The 15258-nt window shown below is 40.5% G+C and overlaps 1 long non-coding RNA gene across 1 annotated transcript in view; it reads left to right on the forward strand.

The window, feature by feature from the left end:
* LOC135273959 (uncharacterized) overlaps positions 1–14133 on the forward strand; it is a 38919-nt gene extending 24786 nt beyond the window's left edge. Inside the window, exons 2-7 of the long non-coding RNA XR_010341707.1 lie at positions 7679–7877; positions 8069–8255; positions 8449–8518; positions 10858–11298; positions 11603–11896; positions 12698–14133. This is a non-coding gene — a long non-coding RNA (uncharacterized LOC135273959). The remainder of the gene's footprint in view (positions 1–7678; positions 7878–8068; positions 8256–8448; positions 8519–10857; positions 11299–11602; positions 11897–12697) is intronic.
* Positions 14134–15258: the final 1125 nt, after the last annotated feature.

Consider the following 15258-nt stretch of genomic DNA (forward strand, 5'->3'; position numbering starts at 1 on the left):
AGTGCCAGGGTATGCCAGCTAAAACAGAAAGTTTAAATAAGACCCACAGGTTCATATTATAGGAAAATATCCAGATTTCAAGTAAAAATTACTGATCACACAAAGAACCAGGAAGATCTTAAACTAGATGAAAAATAAAAAGACAATTATAGAGGCCAACACTAAGATAAGAAAGAGGTTAGGATTATCTGACAAAGACTTTAAAGCAACCATGATAAATTAATTAATTAATTAATTAAGAGAGTGTGTGTGTGTGTGTTTTGAGACAAACTCTTGCTCTCCTGTCCAGGCTAGAGTGCAGTGGCCTGGTCTTGGCTCACTGCAGCCTCCACCTCCCGGGTTCAAGCAATTCTCGTGCCTCAGCCTCCTGAATAGCTGTGATTACAGGCACATACCACCACGCGCGGCTAATTTTTTGTATTTTTAGTAGAGACAGGGTTTCTCCATGTTGGCCAGACTGGTCCCTAACTTCTGGCCTCAAGCAATCCACCTGCCTCCCAACGTGTTGGCATTACAGGCGTGAGCCACCGCGCCTGGCCAATATTTTAACAAACAATTGGAACGTGCATGAAACAAATGAAAATAATTAGAAAAAACTCATCTAAGAAATAGACGATATAAAGAAAAAACTCTGGGCCCCACTCCACCTCCCCGTGCGGGTGGCCGAGGCGTAGCGCCGCGACCCGGGTACCCCAGCGAACACGGCGCTGCGAGCGGCGCGGAGCGTGCGGGCGGCCGTGCTCTGCACCCTGCGCGCGGTCCCGTCACTCGCCGCGTCCTGCTCGCGGAGGCCCCGGAAGCTGGGGGCGGACGCCGTCCGGAAGCTGCGCACGAGACCCGCTCTGCTTTCGGTGCGTAAATTCACAGAGAAACATGAATCGATAACAACAGAAAATGGTATTGGAACAGTGGGAATCAGCAATTTTGCGCAGGAAGCGTTGGGAGATGTTGTTTACTGTAGTCCACCTGAAGTTGGGACAAAATTGAATAAACAAGATGAATTTGGTGCTTTGGAAAGTGTGAAAACTGCTAGTGAACTTTATCCTCCTTTATCAGGAGAAGTCACCGAAATTAATGAAGCTCTTGCAGAAAATCCAGGACTTGTAAACAAATCTTGTTATGAAGATGGTTGGCTGATCAAGATGACACTGAGTAACCCTTCAGAACTAGATGAACTTATGAGTGAAGAAGGGTAAGAGAAATACATAAAATCTATTGAGGAGTGAAAATGGAACCGCTAAATAAAACAGTATGATTTAACGCAACCCAGCAGAGTCCTCTCAAATTAGTGGTGGGTAGAAGACTTAGAATAGCAACTTTTAGCATTACCGATGGGGAAAAAAACTACTGTTGTCCCTGCTAATGAAAGAGAATGCCCTTTAACTTTCTAATGATTATACATAAACATAATACATGTCTTTTTCACAATATCCTATGATTTTTAGACTAGGCTTTAGTATTCAGAATTCATGAAATTATCCATGTTAAAAACTAGTTATAAAAATTACATAATTCAGAGATAACGTTGTTATTCTTAAGCCTTATATGATATTGTAACTTGTGTACATCCATACGTGGATTTGGGGCGATATACTTAAAGATCTGTCCACTGGAAATAACTGGGAGTGAAGGAGTTTTTGTTGCTTGTACAGTGTAGATGAAGAACAACACTATCTTAATCTTGCAATACACTGCATTTGCTGGTGCGATTTTTATACAGTGAAGCAACAGCTTTGCAGCAAAATAATAAAATACTTCTTCGTTAAAAAAAAAAAGAAAGAAAAAGAAAAAACTCTGAATGGGCCCAACAGCAGAATACAGTGGAGAAAAGAAACACTGAACAAAATAAAGCAGGTGCAGCTACGCTAATATCAGGTAAAGTAGATGTCAGAACGAAGAAAATTGCCAAAGAGAGAAGAGCACCCTATATATGATAAAGTGCAAATCCTTCAAGAAGACTTAATAATTCTGAACGTGTATGTACCAAATACCAGAGCTGAAAAATACGTGAAGCCAAAACTGATAGAATCGAAAGCAGAACTAAACAATGGAAACTTCAACAACTTCTCAATAATTGTGAGAACAACTGGGTAGAAAATAAGCCAGGATGTACAAGAACTAAATATGACATCAAGGAATAGTATCTAATCAACATTTATAGAATGCTCCACTCACCAGCAACAGAATACACATACTTTTCAAATGCCCACAGAACATATACCAAGATAGGTAATATGTTGTGTCATGGAGTGCAGTGGCATGATCTCAGCTCACTGCAACCTCCACCTCCCAAGTCAAGCAAATTTCCTGCCTCAGCCTTCCTAGTAGCTGGGATTACAGGCATGTGCCACCACACCCACTAATCTTTGCATTTTTAGTAGAGACAGGGTTTCACTATGTTGGCCAGGCTGGTCTTGGCCTCCCAAAGTGCTGGGATTACAGGTGCGAGCCACCGCACCTGGCCAACAAATGTAAAATAACTGAAATGATACAGAGTAGGTTCTGTAATCATAATGAACCAAACTAAAAATCAACAACAGAAAGATAACGGGAAAATCTTCCAACATTTGCAAACTAAACAAAATACTTTTAAATGATTCATGAGTGAAAGGGAAAACACCAAGGAAAATTTTAAACATGCATTTAACAGAATGAAAATTTAAAAATGTAACATATAAAAATGTAAGAGACACAGCTATCGTAGTGCTGAGAGGGAAATTGATAACACTAAATACATTCATTAGAAAAGAGAAGAGATTTCGACTCAATTATCTAAGTCCCACTTCAAGAATCTATAAAAGAAGAGCAAAATAAACCCAGAACAAGCAGAATAAAGAAAATAACAAAGATAACAACAGAATTGGCTGGATGCAGTGGCTCACGCCTGTAATCCCAGCAATTTGGGACGCCAAAGTGAGTGGAGGACCTGAGGGCAGGAGTTTAAGACCAGCCTGGCCAGCATGGTGAAACCCCACCTCAACTAATAATACAAGAAAATTTAGCCAGGCTTGGTGACACATGCCCATAATCTCAGCTACTCAGAAGGCTGAGGCAGGAGAATTGCTCAAACCTGGAAGGTGGAGGTTGCAATGAGCCAAGATCGTGCCATTGCACTCCAGCCTGGGCAACAAGAGTGAAACTCTGTCTCAAAAAAAAAAAAAAGGTATCAGTGAAATCACTAAAATTGAAAACACAAAACTACAGAAAATCAATAAAACAGAGCTTTTTTAAAAAAGGTGATTCACAAAACTCTTGTAAGAATGACAAAGAATAAAAGAGAGAAGACAAAAATCTCAAATATCAAGAACAAAACGGGGATAGCTCTACAGATCCTACAGACAGCAAAAGAATAATACAGAAATACTACAATCTACACTTATAATAAATCTCACAGCTTAGATGAAATGGATCAATCCCTCAAAAAAAGCACAAACTACTGCAGTTCACCCGATATGAAATAGATAATCAAATTAGCCCATTAGCCAGGTGTGGTGACGTGCACATGTAATCCCAGCTACTAGGGAGGCTGAGGCACGAGAATCATTTGAACCCGGGAGGTGGAGATTGCAGTGAGCTGAGATCATATCGCTACACTCCAGCAAGGGTGACAGAGTGAGATTCCATCTCAAAGAAATAAAAATAAATAAATAAATAAATAGCCTAACAACTATTAAGTAAATTAAATGTATAATTTCAAAACTCTTAAAAAAGAAATTCCAGACTCAGATGATTTTATTAAAGAATTTCATCAAATGTTTAAAGAAGAATAAATACTCATTCTATGCAATCTGCCTAGAAAATGGAAGCGAGAGGAAACACTTCTCAATTTGATTTTATGAAGTTATTATTAACCTGATACCCAAACTAGATATGACAAGAAAATAAAACTACAGACGAGTATCTCTCATGAGTATAAATGCAAACACTCTTAACAGAATATTATCAAACAGAAATTAATAATATACAAAAATATTTATATACCATGATCAAATAGGGTTTATTCCCAGGGATCCAAGGCTAATTTTAATATGGGGAAATTAATCATTGTAACCCACCATACAAACATACTAAAGAATTTAAAATCCCATGATCATATCAATATATATAGAAAAGGTACTTGACAAAATTCAACACCCATTCATAGCAAAAACTCTCGGAAATATAAGAATAGAGGACAACTTCTTTAACTTGATTTAAAAAACTATAAAAACTTGTAGCTAACATATTTAATGGTGAAAAACTGAATGCTTTCCTCCTGAGATCAGAAACAAAGCAAGCAGTCTGCTCTCAGCAATCTTATTCAACATAGTGCTAGAATTTCCAGCTAGTGCAATTAAGGCAAGAAAAGGAAATAAAATGCATACAGGTTAGAAAGGAAGAAATCAAACTGCCTCTATTTGCAGAGGACATGATTGTCTGCGTAGGAAGTTCCAAGGTATCTACAAATAAGCTCCCAGAACTAATCCACCATCAATATAGGCTGCAGGATAAAAAGCAATCTTTTTCTGTATTCTAGCAACACATGGAAACTGAAATTAGAATACAATACCACTTACAATTGCTCAAAGAAAATTAAATACTCAGGTGCAAATATTAAATAACATATACAGGACTTATATACTGAAAACTACGCAATGCTGATGAAAGAAATCAAAGAAGATCTGAACAGGCAGAAAGACACATCATGTTCATGAATTGGATTATTCAACACTGTTAAGTTATTAATTCTCCCCAAATTGATACATAGGTATAAAGCAATGACTATTAAAAATTCTAGCAAAATGTTTGTAGCTATAGATTATTCTCAAATTTATAAGAAAGGTAAAAAAGCAAGACTACTTCAAAGTTTTTGGAAAAGAAAAAGAAGAGATCTGCCTATTCAATTTTAAGACGTAGAGTTACAGTAACCAAGATCGTGTAACTTGGCAGAAGGATAGTCACACAGATCAGTGGAACAGCACAGAGAACCCATACAAAAATGCCCAACTAACTTTGACAATGGTGCAGAAGCAATTCAATGGAAGGATAATGTTTCCAACAAATGATGCTGTTGGACATTTACAGGCAAAAATAAACAACAAAGAAAAACCTTGACCTATGTCCTACATCTTATACAAAAATTAGCTAAAAATAGATCATGGATAAAGATATAAAATGTAAAACTATACAACTTTTAGTAAAAAACTTGGGAGAAAACCTACAGGATAGAGGACCAGGCAGAGCGTTTTCAGAAGTGATACCAAAAGGATGAGTGAGTCATAAAAGGAAAACCTGATAAATTGCTCTTCATTGAATTAAAAACTTTTGATCTGCAAAAGGACTCTGTTTTGAGGATGAAAAGACAAGCTCCAGAATGGAAGAAAATATCTGGAAACTACATGTCTGACAAAGTGCTTGTGTCTAGAATATATAAAGAACCTCAAGATTCAACAGTTAAAAAAAATGCAACTCAAAATGGGCAAATACATGTAGAGATATTGTACTGAAGAGAATATACAGATGGCAAATAAGCACATGAAAAGATGTTCAACCTTATTAGCCACTAGGGAAACACAAATTAAAACCAGAGTGAGATAACCTCACATAGCTATCAAAATGACTAAAATTAAAAACAGGCCACACATGTTGGCTTATACCTGTAATCACAAAATTTTAGGGGGCTGAGGCAGGAGGATGGCTTGAGCACAGGAGTTTGATATCAGCCTGGGCAACATAGTGAGACCTGTCACTATAAATAAATAAGTAAGTAAATGAATAAATAAAAAAGTGGAGACAACATCAAATGCTAGTGAGAATGTACAGAAACTTCACTACTGACACATTGCTGGTGGGCATGTAAAATGGCACAGCCACTCTGAAAGACAGCTTGGTAGTTTTCTTAAAAACTGAACGTGCAACTACCGTATCACCATTACACCCCTGGGCATTTATTCAGAGAAATGAAGCCTTCTGTTCACACACACAAAAAAACTATACGCAAATGTTGATAACAGCTTTTTTGGTCATAGCCCCCACAGTGGAATAAAGATAGCTGTCCTTTAAAAAGTGAATGATTAAATAAACTGTAGTATGTACATACATGGAATTCTATTCAGTAATCAAAAAGAATGAACTATTGATACATACAACAACCCGGATGAATATCCAGAGACTTAAACTAAGAAAAAAATCCCTGTAACAAAAGGTTACATACTGAATGAGTTCATTTATATAACATTTGTGAAATGACAAAATTTTATAAATGGAAGACAGATTTGGATTTTTCTGGGGTAAGGGATGGGATGGGGTGAGAGGAAGGTTGGGGTGACTATAAAGGAATACACGATGGAGCCTTGTGCTGTTACAGTTGTTTAGTATCTTTGTTATGATAAAGAATACATGAACCTACACCGGTGATAAAATTCTATATAATTTACGTACACACATACACACAAAATGAGGACAAGTAAAATGGAAATCTGAATAAGATTAGTGAATTATATCAATGTTAGTATTCTTGTTGTCATATTATGCTATAATTCTGCAAAATATTACCATTGGAGGAAACTGGGAAAACTGTGCAAAGGGTCTCTGTTCTTTTTTCTTTTTCTTTACTTTTTTTTTTTTTTTTTTTTTTGAGAGGGAGTTTCACTCTGTCGCCCTGGCTGGAGTGCAATGGCACAATCTCCGCTCACTGCAACCTCTGCCTCCTGGGTTCAGGCCATTCTCCTGCCTCAGCCTCTGAAGTAGCTAGGACTATAGGCATCTGCCACCATGCCTGGGTAATTTTTGTATTTTTAGTAGAGATGGGGTTTCACCATGTTGGCCAGGCTGGTCTCAAACTCCTGACTTCAAGTGATCCACCCACCTCAGCCTCCCAAAGTGCTGGGATTACAGGCGTGAGCCACCATGCCCAGCCTGGATCTCTGTATTATTTCTTACAGCTGCATCTGAATCTATAATTGTTTTTCCATGTATAAGTTAATAAAATTATAGATTTTGTTTCATATAAAAATATAAGTTGACTGGAGAGTGTAGTAGAAGTTTGGGACAGTAACCATGACCATTTGAGGTAAGTGACTATAGTCCTGTTGTTTCAGTTCTTCTAATAGCTCTTGGCTGCTCAGGTAAGGCCTTGAGAGCAAACTATTTGAGTTCACCCAGAAGTGGGGTTTTGTTGATAACTGTGAGAAAAAAAAACAACAACAGAAAGGTAAGGCTGAGGGCCATTAAAGTGATAGTGTTGAGAATCTAGACTGACTGAGGAGGATAGTGAAGAGAAAGAGGTGATGTTTTAGATGAAAGCAAAGGAGTCAACAGACTAGAAATAATGAAGTAAAAGCACAGAGTGGGGTATGCAAGCTGGTTGGAAAGGAGGGGTCAGTGAGAATGAAATTTTAATTAGACTATGAAGATGGACCATCTTGGAGGGGACACAAGGTCAAGGATGACTACGGGAGTCATGGGCGAGGTGAAGTGGACAAGGAGTTCACTGGTATTGAGGAGGTCAAGGAAACAGGAGTCGCAGATATTGAATGCTGAAGTCATCAGATTTATGGATAGCTGATAGGGTGAAGAGCAGGACTTTGCACCAGGAACCTAATGCTTTAGCCTGTGAAGTGGTGTGGTGGCTTAGTAACATGTCAACTTGGCTAGGTGGAAGCAGGTTTCCTAGAATCCCTTCCCTGTTTGTTTCCAGTTAGGCTTGGCCACAAGAGACAAATTGCAAGGCATGGAGACACATTTTTCTAACACTTGAAAAGTCTATAGGAGGGCACCAGGCAGCTCATGCACCTTGTCACTTATCTGCTGGGCCACCTTGCTGGCATGGGACACAAGCCAGACTTGCAGCTGCTCCATCCTCCCCTGAATTTCTACTTCAGCTTCTCCACTTATGGGTAAGATATGGGTTTATCTGCATGAAGAAGGGCACCAGCTTTTTTTACAAGACACTGTATATTTAAAATTGGAGGCAGTGCAATACTAACAGGGGTTCCAGCCCTTCTGTGTACATTTCAGCTCGTGCTTGCTGGCTCCAGCTTGTCCCTGCTCTCTTCCACTTTGCAACTATCTTCCCTTTCCTTCCCAGACTGCCCTGAGGACTTCACGGTTCAGCCTCAGATATGAAGATGACAGCCCTATAGAGACTATTTAACTAGCCTCTAAGGTGGTTAAATATCTTACCAGCCTATGTAAGGTCAAATCCTACTAACAGATCATTAGTATACGTAATATCCCAGTGGTTTGCTTCTCTAATTTAACCCTGACTGTTACAGGTAAGAATTTTGACAAGAACATATTAACAGCTTCTAGGATGAAGAAAGGGAAACTCACTTCAGGTCAATAGAGATTGTCACTTGGGACCCTTTTGAGAAAACCAATTATGACTCTCTCTACAATATTGCTATCCAGCCCCCATTCCTCACTTTTGTCCTAGTGGTAATAAGGCATTCATTGAGTATCTTTCAGAAGTTCAGATACCACTGTCTGAGTAGTTCTTTAATCTGCTTGTCTGGTGATCTCATCATGAATGGCTCAAGTAAGTCTGCCACACCTTGGGCTTGGTGAGATCTTGTACACAAAACACACATTATAGGTGGACAGGACAATCAATCTAATTAACAAGGACGGTTACATTCAGTGCATTTTTAACCCAGGCCCAGCTATCTCAGTTAGAAGAAAAATATGCTTTCTATTTGAAAACGCTTGGATTTATGCATTCAATTTGGAGGCTAAACGGAATAAAGATGACAGTTCGTAGTGTCTGCTTTATCCAAACCTTTTTGCAAGGTGATGTTGTGTTAACTAGTTACTATTTCAAGCTCTTCATACTAAAGTTTTGAGTGAAAAACACTATCTGCTAAGTCAGGACAACAATATTTTTCTGTTTTTAAACTTACTGTACCATTTAAATTATGAGGAAATCAAATGTTAATGATCATAAACATTTTTTGTTGTAAAACTGCTTTCCCCTCCCCTTCCTTCACTATACACTGTACTAAAAGTGTTTCAAACTGCTTTTAGAGCAGTCATACACATTCGCCTTCAGCGTGGACATTAATTCAGCAAGCAGCAGCTTCAGAATTATGCACCTCTGATCAGGCCAATTGGGATAGAGGCATCATCTACCCTTATCTTCTCAGAGCCAATGAAACTAAGTTTATTTTCTGTATCAGCTTCATTTTTTCCCTTACTCACTGCCCAGAGATTAATTCTTGGTTTCAGCCCCACCCCACGAAAAGGCCGTCTATTCAGTCAGAGAGACACAAAGATGGCTTGTGCAAACCAAATGAAAAATACACAGGAGCGATTTATTCTGGTTAATAAGCTGGGAGCGAACATGTAGAGGCTAATTGTATGGTGAGTACAGGAAGAGTTTCTTATCTGGGGAGTGTATAATGTTGGGGTATACACTGTCATTTGTTTTCTTATCCAACAGCCATCCTTCTTCATTGCTTAGAAAAAAAGCTATGTGCTACAGATATCAGGCAAGTGGCATGGGATTTAGGAGAAAATTATTTGCTGTCAGCCATGAAGGATGAAGGAATCACAATTTCTGTGTACAATCATGGTAGCCAGCTTTCAAGATTCCTCCAACGATTCTCTTCTCCTGCTATTCATGCCCTTGTGTTGTTATCTCTTACACAGAATAGGGCTGATGTGTGAACAGCAGGATATTGTGGAAATGGCAGAATTTGATGTTCATAAAAGACATTGCAGCTCTTACCTTCCTCTCTCAGATTATTCACCCTGGAGAAGGCTGCTGCCATGTTGTGAAAACACTCAAGTAACCCTCTGTAAAGTCCAGGTGATCAGGACTTGAAGCTTCCTTACAACAGCCACAACGAATTTGCTAACTATGTGAGTGGCACAACTTTGCTCAGGTGACTGAAGGCCCAGTGGCTTTTTGCCTGCTATTTCAAGAGAGATTCCAAGCCAAACCACCCAACAGAGCCAAGTAAATCTCTCCCAAATTCCTGGCCCAAAAGAACTATGAGAGATAATACATATTTATTGTTGTTTAAGCCATTGAATTTCAGAATAATTTGTTATGCAGAAAAAAATAGCACCAATTGTGTTAATTCCCATTTCTCTGTCATGCTATATATGTAGCCAGAAAACCATAGACTAAAATCCACAGGCATATATGATAGTCCTTGACATTACCTATGTCTTATTTTAATAATCTGGTCTGGTGAGGTACTACTAAGCCGTACCTCCAGAAAAATTTGGAAAGCCCTAATTTGCAGTGTTTACCTAGTTGTGTGTTGCAAATATTCCCACTGGTTGACATCACGCTACCAACACAGAGTTGGGAAGCAATGCACACAATTGTCTCTTGCAAGCTCATATGAGCTCCCATGCACCACTGAATTGAGCTCAGAAGAAACAGACTGGGTCAAGTAATCATACTGACCTCTGCGTATTTGGCCAGCAGGATCTTCAGATGCAGCGTAATGTTTTGACAATAGTTCTAGGACCAAATGACCAGGAGCCTAATTTTGCTTCTGCTGTTTTCTGGCTGAGTGACCTCAACAGGACTGCTTATTGGCAATAAGTGTCAGATTCTTCATCTGTAAAATAAGGATAGCAATTTCTGCTCATCAGAGATTTGAGAGAATTAAATGAAAATAACAATAGCAAAAACAAGAGTTAGGATTAATTATAACATATAATAATATATCAGGCCAGAGTTGCTTGTATCATTGCTTAATTTAACAATACAGGCAAAGTAGTAGGGACTAAATGAATGCCAATTATCAGCGTTGTTATTACATTTCCCAGCAGGGAGCTTGTTGTTCAAACAAACACTGAATCAGAAATTGTTGGAACTGGTCTGTCTCCTATTTTCCAACCTCGATTGATTGTCTTCCTAAGTTGGGCAAAAGGCTCCAGTGAAGAGATGTAAAGCTTATCTATGGTACTCACCAGGGGCCAGCCCAGGCTGCCCACAAGACCATAAGTCACCCTGTGACTAAAGGAAGTGTAGAGAAGAGAAAGTAGTTAGGGAATCAAGAAAAGTGTCTTTCAGCACCTTGACCAGAAGTTGTGCCACAGAATTAGAACAGGAAAACCCAGCGAGCTGGTGCTGTCCTAGTTCTAGTGCTGAATGATTCCACTGCTCCTCTTAGAAGGGCTCTGACTTCAGCCCACCAGCAGCATGTGTACTCAGCTTTCTACCAAAGTTGGAGATTCCTAGGAACAAGAAGTCTCTTAAAATGAAATGAAACTTCAACCAACCAAGGACTCCTAGCCTGATATGAGCTGTCTTCACACACATATGTCTTTTTAACAATGAAAAAGAAAAGAATACGCCGGGCACGGTGGCTCACGCCTGTAATCCCAGCACTTTGGGAGGCTGAGACGGGCAGATCACAAGGTCAAGAGATTGAGACCATCCTGGCCAACAAGGTGAAAACCCGTCTCTACTGAAAATACAAAAATTAGCTGGGCGTAGTGGTGCGCACCTGTAGTCCCAGCTACTCAGGAGGCTGAGGCAGACGCATTGCTGGAACCCGGGAGGTGGAGGTTGCAGTGAGCTGAGCTCTCGCCACTGCACTCGAGCCTGGCACCTGGTGACAGAGTGAGACTCTGTCTCAAAAAAAAGAAAAGAAAAGAATAGATATTGATAGAACTTTCACTCTATGTTCATCACCAGGATAGTTGCTTTATAAACATTATTTTGTTTTTAGTCACAACCCTGCAGCGTTTTCCCTACTGACAAAGAACCTGAGGCATGGAGAATTTAATTAACTCACTGAAGGCCACCCAGCTAATCAGCAGTGAGAAAAGAATTTAATTCTAGATCTTTCATTCCAAAGCCCAGATCCTTACACTTTGGATGCTACTATTTCCAAAAAGTCAACAACACTGCAGACTCTGAACCTGACTAAAAACTAAAGAGTATTTGAAGCAGGTAATACAAATTGTTTTCTAATTTATTATGGTAGGTTTTCTTCTTTGAGTCCAGGTGATACTGATGTCTCTATACCTCCTCTTCACCCTTCAGAGGAGGTCCTCTTGCTTCTAGAAAGAGAATACAAATAGCTACATTCCTTCTCAGTGGGAGAATGTGAGACTGTCCCAGAAGCTAAGGACTTAGGCTGGTAATGTCCTGAGAAAATGACTATGACAACCTAGAGATCGCCCTTTGTGTGGTAAGGTCCCCAGTGAACAGAATCGGGCCCCCACCTAACCACATCTCAGGCATGGCTTCAGATGGGTTTCAGACTATAAAGTAAGCATACTGTATGATTACTACATACTACATACTATACACATTGCCATCCTCGTTTTACGGATGAAGAATCTGACACATTGCCAATAAGCAGCACCTATTGAGGTCACTCAGCCAGAAAACAGCAGAGGCAAAATTAGGCTCCTGGTCATTTGGTCCAAAAGCTACTGTCAGCAATCTCAGTATACCTGAGATATGGTCAGTCAGCATACTTTAGAATGAACTTTTATGCTAAGATAATAATGTGGTGGTTAAGTATTGACTCAGATTGCCTACATTCACATTAAGTTTTCACTGTGTTAAACTTCAGTTGTCAGCTGTGTTATCTGGGGGCACTAACTCCATAAGCCTCAGGTTTTGCATCTTTAAAATGGGACCTATAGGATTGTTTACATGCAATGTATGTCATCTGCTTGCTCTAAGGAAAGTATTCAGTGAACTTTAGATAGTTTTATTATTATCATTATCATTACTGTGCAGTGATGCAGGTCACTGAAGGTAAAGGTGCACATTTTCAACTTTAAGAGAGACACTCCTTTAGTGTATCTCCATATTCCCTGAAGGGGAGCTGAAATGATAGGATGGACCTGGCCTCACTGCCCCAGGCCTTCCTTGTTGGAGTCTTCTTGACACTCCTCAGAAGCAGCAACCCCAGCCATGTCCGGCACCATTCCTAACCAGACAGGAGGACATCATGGCCTCAACTCATGATCTCTACCACAGCCAAGCTTCTTTTTGGGTACCCACCAAGTCTCAGGCCTCACCTTCTCTGCCCTGCTGTCCCTGCCCATCTGACCTGGTTTCTGACTCGTTTCCATGACTGGACTCTTGTCTGAGGCTGGGTCCCCACCTGGATCTTGTGGCCTCTTGCCCAGGGCTTGGAAGGAAGCTGCTCCCACACTCGAAGATGACAGCTGAGCATGGTCCTTTGTGGGTGTGCTGTCAGGAAAATGGCGATGCAATGTGTTTAATGTGCCAGTTGTCTCTGTGAGTCTCTCATCCGAATGAGCACTTGTCACACCCCTGCAGAGCCCCAGCTGGTTCTTAGAGCAGTGCTCCAGCTCTGTGATGACCTAATCTGGCTTCCCAATCTACCCCACAATGTGTCATTGCTGAGGTCCCTGTGAGTCTTGCAGATAAACTTGCTACAGACATCCTACCCACAAAAGAAGCTCGTTATCATGAAACCACCCTGCTCTTTAGCTCTGGCCCTTACCTCACCCCAGATTGCTGCCAGCTCTTTTGTTTTTCCACTCAGATCAAAGGGATTAAGAAGCTTTCCTATGCCATAGAACTGCCACCCTCCATTCTGTATCCTCTAGTGGAACACAGTCAAAGGCAGTCTCCCCATCACCCTGCTTGCTGCACCCCAGGTGCTGCAAGGCCCATTTGCTGTTCTTGACTTCAGTATTTCAGATTGCTGAAGGAACACAGGAGGCAGCAGCCAGGTAAGAAATTGAGTTTGACTCTGGAGTATTATAAAGTCCTTATAGTTATTGGCCTCAGGCATAGGGTCTGTATTATTAAAGAGAAATTATTCAGCAAACACTTGTAAAAAGTGTCAAGACATAGCTTATTCAAGAGTATTTCAATAGAGAAGTGCTATGCTCTCAACATTTTGTCCCCCTCAAATTCATATGTTGAAGCTTCACTTCCAAGGTGAAGGAATTAGGAGGTGGGCACTTTGAGGAATGATTATGTCACAGGCCAGAATCCTCATGAACAAGATCAGTGCCCTTCTAAAAGAGGTTTTGGGAAAGACCCGTCACCCCTTCCATCATTTGAGGACACAGCCAGGAAGCTTCATCCACGAATCAGAAAATTGTCCCTTACCAGACACTGAATCTGCTGATGTCCTGACCATGGACTTTCCAGCCTTCAGAACTGTGAGAAATAAATTTCTGTTGTTTGTAAGCCTTCTAGTTGATGGTATTTTGTTACAGCAGCCCAAACAGACTAAGACAGGGAGAGAGACAGAACTCAGCTACAAATACAAACAGGGACAAGTCGAGGTTTATAGCCAGTGGGCCCAGTAGGGAGAGCACAGAGAAATACTAGGGTGAACTTGGGGTAGGGGAGAGAAACCTGATTAGATATCAATGGCTGTGGGGGAGGGATTCTCAATAAACTGCCTCAGCAGAACTTTTTTGCTAAAACTGAGCTCAGGGGGCCATGGAGGAGGCCTAGTTGAAAAGAGGGCTCAGAGTTTGGTCAATTAGAGAGTCTTTGTCAGTTTCAGTCTGGGGTCTTCAGAGAAACAGAAACAATAAGAAAGAGAGAGACTGAGGTTTATTTTAAGGAACTGAGTCATGCAATTGTGGAAGCTGGCACCTCTGAAATCTAGGGCAGGCCCCTTGGATAGAAATTCAGACAAGAGTTGAAATTGTAATCTTGGGTCCAAAGTCTGCAAGGCAGATCAGAGGGCTGGAAATGTAGACTGGATTTCTATGTCAGTTTTGAGGCAGAATGCCTTCTTCCCCGAGACACCTCAGCTTTTGCTCCTAAGGCCTTCAACTAATTGGATGAGGCCCACCCACATTATGGAGGGTAATCTGCTTTACTTAAAGTCTGCCAATTGTAAATGTTAATAACATCTACAAAATACCTTCCTAATAACATCCAGACTAGTGTTTGACCAAACAACTGGCCCCCATCAACTGGGAAGGTTGACACAAAAAATTAGCCTTAACAGGGGCTAAAGAGAGAATGTGGACACCCAGACAGGCATGTTCAGTTCACTGTCACTTCCAAGGGATGCTCACAAGTCTCCCCACTTGATCCTATTTTTAGAGAAGATAATGCAGAGGATCCTCCCCCACCCACATCACCCCTTTCTATAACCAAAAAATAAAAATAAGGTAAGAAAGATTTGTTCCTGGACCAGGCATGGTGGGTCATGCCTGTATGCCCAGAACTTTGGGAGGCTGAGGCAAGTGGATCACAAGGGCAGAAGTTTGAGACCAGCCTGGCCAATATGGCAAAGTCTGGTTTTTACTAATAATAGAAAAATAACCCAGGCATGGTAACAGGTGCCTGTAATC

The sequence above is a fragment of the Aotus nancymaae genome, unplaced genomic scaffold (genome assembly GCF_030222135.1).
Source record: "Aotus nancymaae isolate 86718 unplaced genomic scaffold, 86718_ANA_hifiasm-v0.15.2.pri h1tg000010l, whole genome shotgun sequence".
NCBI lineage: Eukaryota > Metazoa > Chordata > Mammalia > Primates > Aotidae > Aotus > Aotus nancymaae.